Source organism: Schistocerca americana, unplaced genomic scaffold (genome assembly GCF_021461395.2).
Source record: "Schistocerca americana isolate TAMUIC-IGC-003095 unplaced genomic scaffold, iqSchAmer2.1 HiC_scaffold_243, whole genome shotgun sequence".
Lineage (NCBI taxonomy): Eukaryota > Metazoa > Arthropoda > Insecta > Orthoptera > Acrididae > Schistocerca > Schistocerca americana.
The window spans coordinates 177,501-185,000 of NW_025725954.1; the positions used below are offsets into that span (position 1 = coordinate 177,501).

At 54.9% G+C, this 7,500-nt stretch overlaps 2 non-coding genes and 1 pseudogene across 2 annotated transcripts; all 3 read right to left on the bottom strand.

Annotated features, from left to right (window-relative positions):
* Positions 1 to 1,221, bottom strand: part of LOC124576062 — an 8,475-nt pseudogene extending 7,254 nt beyond the window's left edge.
* Positions 1,222 to 1,409: 188 nt separating this feature from the next.
* LOC124576025 lies at positions 1,410 to 1,564 on the bottom strand. The gene has a single exon (XR_006972450.1). It is a non-coding gene; the product is annotated as a 5.8S ribosomal RNA (ribosomal RNA).
* A 351-nt stretch (positions 1,565 to 1,915) lies between these two features.
* On the bottom strand, positions 1,916 to 3,825 carry LOC124576045. Its single transcript, XR_006972468.1, has one exon. It is a non-coding gene; the product is annotated as a small subunit ribosomal RNA (ribosomal RNA).
* Positions 3,826 to 7,500: the final 3,675 nt, after the last annotated feature.

Below are 7,500 nucleotides of genomic sequence, written 5' to 3' on the forward strand. Positions count from 1 at the left end.
GATCGATTTGCACGTCAGAATCGCTACGGACCTCCATCAGGGTTTCCCCTGACTTCGTCCTGGCCAGGCATAGTTCACCATCTTTCGGGTCCCAACGTGTACGCTCTAGGTGCGCCTCACCTCGCAATGAGGACGAGACGCCCCGGGAGTGCGGAGGCCGCCGCCCCGTGAAGGGCGGGGAAGCCCCATCCTCCCTCGGCCCGCGCAAGGCGAGACCTTCACTTTCATTACGCCTTTAGGTTTCGTACAGCCCAATGACTCGCGCACATGTTAGACTCCTTGGTCCGTGTTTCAAGACGGGTCGTGAAATTGTCCAAAGCTGAAGCGCCGCTGACGGGAGCGATTATTCCGCCCGAGAGCATCCCGAGCCAACAGCGGCGCGGGTCCGGGGCCGGGCCAGGTAGGTCCGTCATCCGGGAAGAACCGCGCGCGCTTGCCGGGAGCCCGAGCGCCCAAAGGGGCGAATCGACTCCTCCAGATATACCGCCGGGCAGCCAGCCAGGACACCGGGGCTCTGCCCAACAGACGCGAACCGAGGCCCGCGGAAGGACAGGCTGCGCACCCGGGCCGTAGGCCGGCACCCAGCGGGTCGCGACGTCCTACTAGGGGAGAAGTGCGGCCCACCGCACACCGGAACGGCCCCACCCCGCGGCGAGTGGAAAGGCAACCGGACACGACCCCGCCGCGGATTGCTCCGCGCGGGCGGCCGGCCCCATCTGCCGAGGGCGGAGGCCTGTGGCCGGATGGGCGTGAATCTCACCCGTTCGACCTTTCGGACTTCTCACGTTTACCCCAGAACGGTTTCACGTACTTTTGAACTCTCTCTTCAAAGTTCTTTTCAACTTTCCCTCACGGTACTTGTTCGCTATCGGTCTCGTGGTCATATTTAGTCTCAGATGGAGTTTACCACCCACTTGGAGCTGCACTCTCAAGCAACCCGACTCGAAGGAGAGGTCCCGCCGACGCTCGCACCGGCCGCTACGGGCCTGGCACCCTCTACGGGCCGTGGCCTCATTCAAGTTGGACTTGGGCTCGGCGCGAGGCGTCGGGGTAGTGGACCCTCCCAAACACCACATGCCACGACAGGCGGCAGCCTGCGGGGTTCGGTGCTGGACTCTTCCCTGTTCGCTCGCCGCTACTGGGGGAATCCTTGTTAGTTTCTTTTCCTCCGCTTAGTAATATGCTTAAATTCAGCGGGTAGTCTCGCCTGCTCTGAGGTCGTTGTACGAGGTGTCGCACGCCACACCGCCAGCCGGCTGTGCACGCTACCGAGTAAGTACCGGTATGCGAACCGCCAGGCGACGGGCGCGCATCGCACGTTTCAGGAGGCGCGGCCGGCCCCACAGGCGGCCGCGACGCTCCCAGGTCTGCGAAGCGGGGCAAACGCCGCGCGCTTCAGTATACGTAGCCGACCCTCAGCCAGACGTGGCCCGGGAACGGAATCCATGGACCGCAATGTGCGTTCGAAACGTCGATGTTCATGTGTCCTGCAGTTCACATGTCGACGCGCAATTTGCTGCGTTCTTCATCGACCCACGAGCCGAGTGATCCACCGTCCTGGGTGATCTTTTCTTAGTTTCCACTGTCTCTTTCAAGACAGTTGCATAGGCGGGACGTAGGCGTGTGGCGGCCCCTGTTCAAGCGTTCTGTGTCCAACGGCCTCACGGCCGATGGGCGTCGTACGGCTCCACACCGGAGCGGACAGGCAGTCGGGCGAAAGTCATTCAAAACCGGCGCCAGGCGCCAGGTGCCGCAGGCCAGCCGCTCCAGCGCTTCAGCGCTCGTACCACACAACATTGGCGTTAGTTTTGAGAAGCACGCGTGGTTCCGCACGCGGCGCACGGCTACTGCGAGCCGTACAGGTAGCGTGTTGCGCGACACGACACGCACATCGAACGACATGCAGTCTAGTCGGTAATGATCCTTCCGCAGGTTCACCTACGGAAACCTTGTTACGACTTTTACTTCCTCTAAATGATCAAGTTTGGTCATCTTTCCGGTAGCATCGGCAACGACAGAGTCAATGCCGCGTACCAGTCCGAAGACCTCACTAAATCATTCAATCGGTAGTAGCGACGGGCGGTGTGTACAAAGGGCAGGGACGTAATCAACGCGAGCTTATGACTCGCGCTTACTGGGAATTCCTCGTTCATGGGGAACAATTGCAAGCCCCAATCCCTAGCACGAAGGAGGTTCAGCGGGTTACCCCGACCTTTCGGCCTAGGAAGACACGCTGATTCCTTCAGTGTAGCGCGCGTGCGGCCCAGAACATCTAAGGGCATCACAGACCTGTTATTGCTCAATCTCGTGCGGCTAGAAGCCGCCTGTCCCTCTAAGAAGAAAAGTAATCGCTGACAGCACGAAGGATGTCACGCGACTAGTTAGCAGGCTAGAGTCTCGTTCGTTATCGGAATTAACCAGACAAATCGCTCCACCAACTAAGAACGGCCATGCACCACCACCCACCGAATCAAGAAAGAGCTATCAATCTGTCAATCCTTCCGGTGTCCGGGCCTGGTGAGGTTTCCCGTGTTGAGTCAAATTAAGCCGCAGGCTCCACTCCTGGTGGTGCCCTTCCGTCAATTCCTTTAAGTTTCAGCTTTGCAACCATACTTCCCCCGGAACCCAAAAGCTTTGGTTTCCCGGAGGCTGCCCGCCGAGTCATCGGAGGAACTGCGGCGGATCGCTGGCTGGCATCGTTTATGGTTAGAACTAGGGCGGTATCTGATCGCCTTCGAACCTCTAACTTTCGTTCTTGATTAATGAAAACATACTTGGCAAATGCTTTCGCTTCTGTTCGTCTTGCGACGATCCAAGAATTTCACCTCTAACGTCGCAATACGAATGCCCCCGCCTGTCCCTATTAATCATTACCTCGGGTTCCGAAAACCAACAAAATAGAACCGAGGTCCTATTCCATTATTCCATGCACACAGTATTCAGGCGGGCTTGCCTGCTTTAAGCACTCTAATTTGTTCAAAGTAAACGTGCCGGCCCACCGAGACACTCACTCAAGAGCACCCTGGTAGGATTGCAACGGGGCCCGCCTCGGGACGCACGAGCACGCACGAGGCGCGTCGCACGCCTTCGGCTCGCCCCACCGGCAGGACGTCCCACGATACATGCCAGTTAAACACCGACGGGCGGTGAACCAACAGCGTGGGACACAAATCCAACTACGAGCTTTTTAACCGCAACAACTTTAATATACGCTATTGGAGCTGGAATTACCGCGGCTGCTGGCACCAGACTTGCCCTCCAATAGATACTCGTTAAAGGATTTAAAGTGTACTCATTCCGATTACGGGGCCTCGGATGAGTCCCGTATCGTTATTTTTCGTCACTACCTCCCCGTGCCGGGAGTGGGTAATTTGCGCGCCTGCTGCCTTCCTTGGATGTGGTAGCCGTTTCTCAGGCTCCCTCTCCGGAATCGAACCCTGATTCCCCGTTACCCGTTACAACCATGGTAGGCGCAGAACCTACCATCGACAGTTGATAAGGCAGACATTTGAAAGATGCGTCGCCGGTACGAGGACCGTGCGATCAGCCCAAAGTTATTCAGAGTCACCAAGGCAAACGGACCGGACGAGCCGACCGATTGGTTTTGATCTAATAAAAGCGTCCCTTCCATCTCTGGTCGGGACTCTGTTTGCATGTATTAGCTCTAGAATTACCACAGTTATCCAAGTAACGTGGGTACGATCTAAGGAACCATAACTGATTTAATGAGCCATTCGCGGTTTCACCTTAATGCGGCTTGTACTGAGACATGCATGGCTTAATCTTTGAGACAAGCATATGACTACTGGCAGGATCAACCAGGGAGCTGCGTCAACTAGAGCTGAGCAGCCGGCCGCCCGGGAGTGTGTCCCGGGGGCCCGCGCGAACACGCAAGCGTCCGCTCAATTATTCTGCAAACAGGAGGAGGCTGAGCTCCCCTGCACAATACACCTCGAAACCCTCTCAGGTCCCGGCGGCGCGCAGCGCCGTCCTAAGTACTTGGTCGGGTTCGAGAGAGGCGCAATCGCCCGGAGTTTGGCGAGTAGACGCTTTAGGTGCGACCACCCGTGCTCCCAACTGAGCTTGCCGCTGCCGACAGAGGCCCGGGAGCGTGCTGTCGTGGCATTGCCGGCGGGAGACAACACGCGCCACCTACGGTGACCGGCAGCTCCAACGCCAGCGCCACAGAAGGACAAAACACCCACTTGGGTGCCCAAGCGAACTCTCCCAGCACAGCGCACGCGCCAACACGTCCGCACAGCTGCGATACAAACCACCTGCGAGAACCGCAGAGGCGACCGAGCAGCAGACGGCGTCGCGGCGCCGAGCGCCGGGCGGCGGCGCATCCTCAGCGCACACAGTCCTCAATCGGACCAGCACACTGCAGATGTCCACCGCGCTTCGCACCGGGCCCGCGAGGACCTACTTTGGCCGCACGGCGCCGCGTGCAGGGTGCGCCGGCGCGCAGCTGCGCCGCCTGCCGCCTCCGTCGGCCGGCGCGCCTGCCACTGGCCGCCCCCACCAGCCGGCTGTAGCGCGTGCGCCCACGCACCGCGCGGCCAGCACGCCGGGAGGCCCCCCCTCACCGGCCGGGGACGGTCCCACCCAGCCACCGCCGCGTATCGCTTCACACCCAGATGCCATTCACGTTCGTGGGCATGGTGGGTATCGCTGGAACAACCGGTTGGTAGCTCAACCGATCGTCGCCATCACTGATTCACCTCTAGCGAGAACAACCGCACCACAACGGTTTACCAGTTGTTCATTTGCATAACGTCACCAGCAAACGTAGGCGTCCATCGCCATTTGCAAATTCAACGATTGTTGCATGCCTGTGTCAGGTGTCACGACACACTATGTCTGCCCACATACACGCAACAACATGTGCACGCTTCGCGAACACGTGGAAGGTGGCCCCCGTACGTATGCGATGTCCATTGCGCGAACGACTGTCAACCGGCCTCTGTCGCATGTCGCAGATGTGGAACGCAGTGCACCATGCTATCACGGTGTGTGAGAAGAGACGACTACGTCTGACAACACGCGCCACTACATCAACAGACGGCTCATGCTGATCGCCATCCAGGGCATACCACACTGCAATCCAGCTCTTATAGGGAGACGACACGTAGCTGAGTGCACAACATTTGGACCGCATGGTTCGCCGTTGTTGGCGCAGTCGTTGTACGGTCACATGTACCACGATGTATCATTCAGTACATGAGGACCAATGTGCAGTACAGTGTGTGATTTGGACGTACAACATCAGCGGACAGTTGACACAGGCCGTACCACAGCGTAGGCTAAGTGCTTCGCACATGCGAATGCCAATGAACAACTGCAAATGCCAATGAACAACTGCAAAGGGCATTGAGCATGTACGTCCTGCTGCCATCCACATTACAGTGTATAGCTGCAAGGTGTTTAACATGAAGCGATACACTGGGGACCGGGCAGTGCGAGTAGCAAACTATATTGCGGGGGTTGCAGTTAGGCAACACTACACTAATTTAACGCGTCGTATGACAATTACAGAGCAGGTTAAGGCCCAACGTGTGTTGGGTTAAGGCCCAACGTGTGTTGGGTTAAGGCCCAACGTGTGTTGGGTTAAGGCCCAACGTGTGTTGGGTTAAGGCCCAACGTGTGTTGGGTTAAGGCCCAACGTGTGTTGGGTTAAGGCCCAACGTGTGTTGGGTTAAGGCCCAACGTGTGTTGGGTTAAGGCCCAACGTGTGTTGGGTTAAGGCCCAACGTGTGTTGGGTTAAGGCCCAACGTGTGTTGGGTTAAGGCCCAACGTGTGTTGGGTTAAGGCCCAACGTGTGTTGGGTTAAGGCCCAACGTGTGTTGGGTTACGTTAAGGGGCAATGTGGGTTACGTTAAGGGGCAATGTGGGTTACGTTAAGGGGCAATGTGGGTTACGTTACGGCGCAATATAGGTTACGTTACGGCGCAATATAGGTTACGTTAAGGCGCAATATCGGTTACGTTAAGGCGCAATACAGGTTACGTTACGGCGCAATACAGGTTACGTTAAGGCGCAATACAGGTTACGTTAAGGCGCAATACAGGTTACGTTAAGGCGCAATACAGGTTACGTTAAGGCGCAATACAGGTTACGTTAAGGCGCAATACAGGTTACGTTAAGGCGCAATACAGGTTACGTTAAGGCGCAATACAGGTTACGTTAAGGCGCAATACAGGTTACGTTAAGGCGCAATACAGGTTACGTTAAGGCGCAATACAGGTTACGTTAAGGCGCAATACAGGTTACGTTAAGGCGCAATACAGGTTACGTTAAGGCGCAATACAGGTTACGTTAAGGCGCAATACAGGTTACGTTAAGGCGCAATACAGGTTACGTTAAGGCGCAATACAGGTTACGTTAAGGCGCAATACAGGTTACGTTAAGGCGCAATACAGGTTACGTTAAGGCGCAATACAGGTTACGTTAAGGCGCAATACAGGTTACGTTAAGGCGCAATACAGGTTAGGTTAAGGCGCAATACAGGTTAGGTTAAGGTACGACATAGGTTAGGTTAAGGTACGACATAGGTTAGGTTAAGGTACGACATAGGTTAGGTTAAGGTACGACATAGGTTAGGTTAAGGTACGACATAGGTTAGGTTAAGGTACGACATAGGTTAGGTTAAGGTACGACATAGGTTAGGTTAAGGTACGACATAGGTTAGGTTAAGGTACGACATAGGTTAGGTTAAGGTACGACATAGGTTAGGTTAAGGTACGACATAGGTTAGGTTAAGGTACGACATAGGTTAGGTTAAGGTACGACATAGGTTAGGTTAAGGTACGACATAGGTTAGGTTAAGGTACGACATAGGTTAGGTTAAGGTACGACATAGGTTAGGTTAAGGTACGACATAGGTTAGGTTAAGGTACGACATAGGTTAGGTTAAGGTACGACATAGGTTAGGTTAAGGTACGACATAGGTTAGGTTAAGGTACGACATAGGTTAGGTTAAGGTACGACATAGGTTAGGTTAAGGTACGACATAGGTTAGGTTAAGGTACGACATAGGTTAGGTTAAGGTACGACATAGGTTAGGTTAAGGTACGACATAGGTTAGGTTAAGGTACGACATAGGTTAGGTTAAGGTACGACATAGGTTAGGTTAAGGTACGACATAGGTTAGGTTAAGGTACGACATAGGTTAGGTTAAGGTACGACATAGGTTAGGTTAAGGTACGACATAGGTTAGGTTAAGGTACGACATAGGTTAGGTTAAGGTACGACATAGGTTAGGTTACGGTACGACATAGGTTAGGTTACGGTACGACATAGGTTAGGTTACGGTACGACATAGGTTAGGTTACGGTACGACATAGGTTAGGTTACGGTACGACATAGGTTAGGTTACGGTACGACATAGGTTAGGTTACGGTACGACATAGGTTAGGTTACGGTACGACATAGGTTAGGTTACGGTACGACATAGGTTAGGTTACGGTACGACATAGGTTAGGTTACGGTACGATATAGGT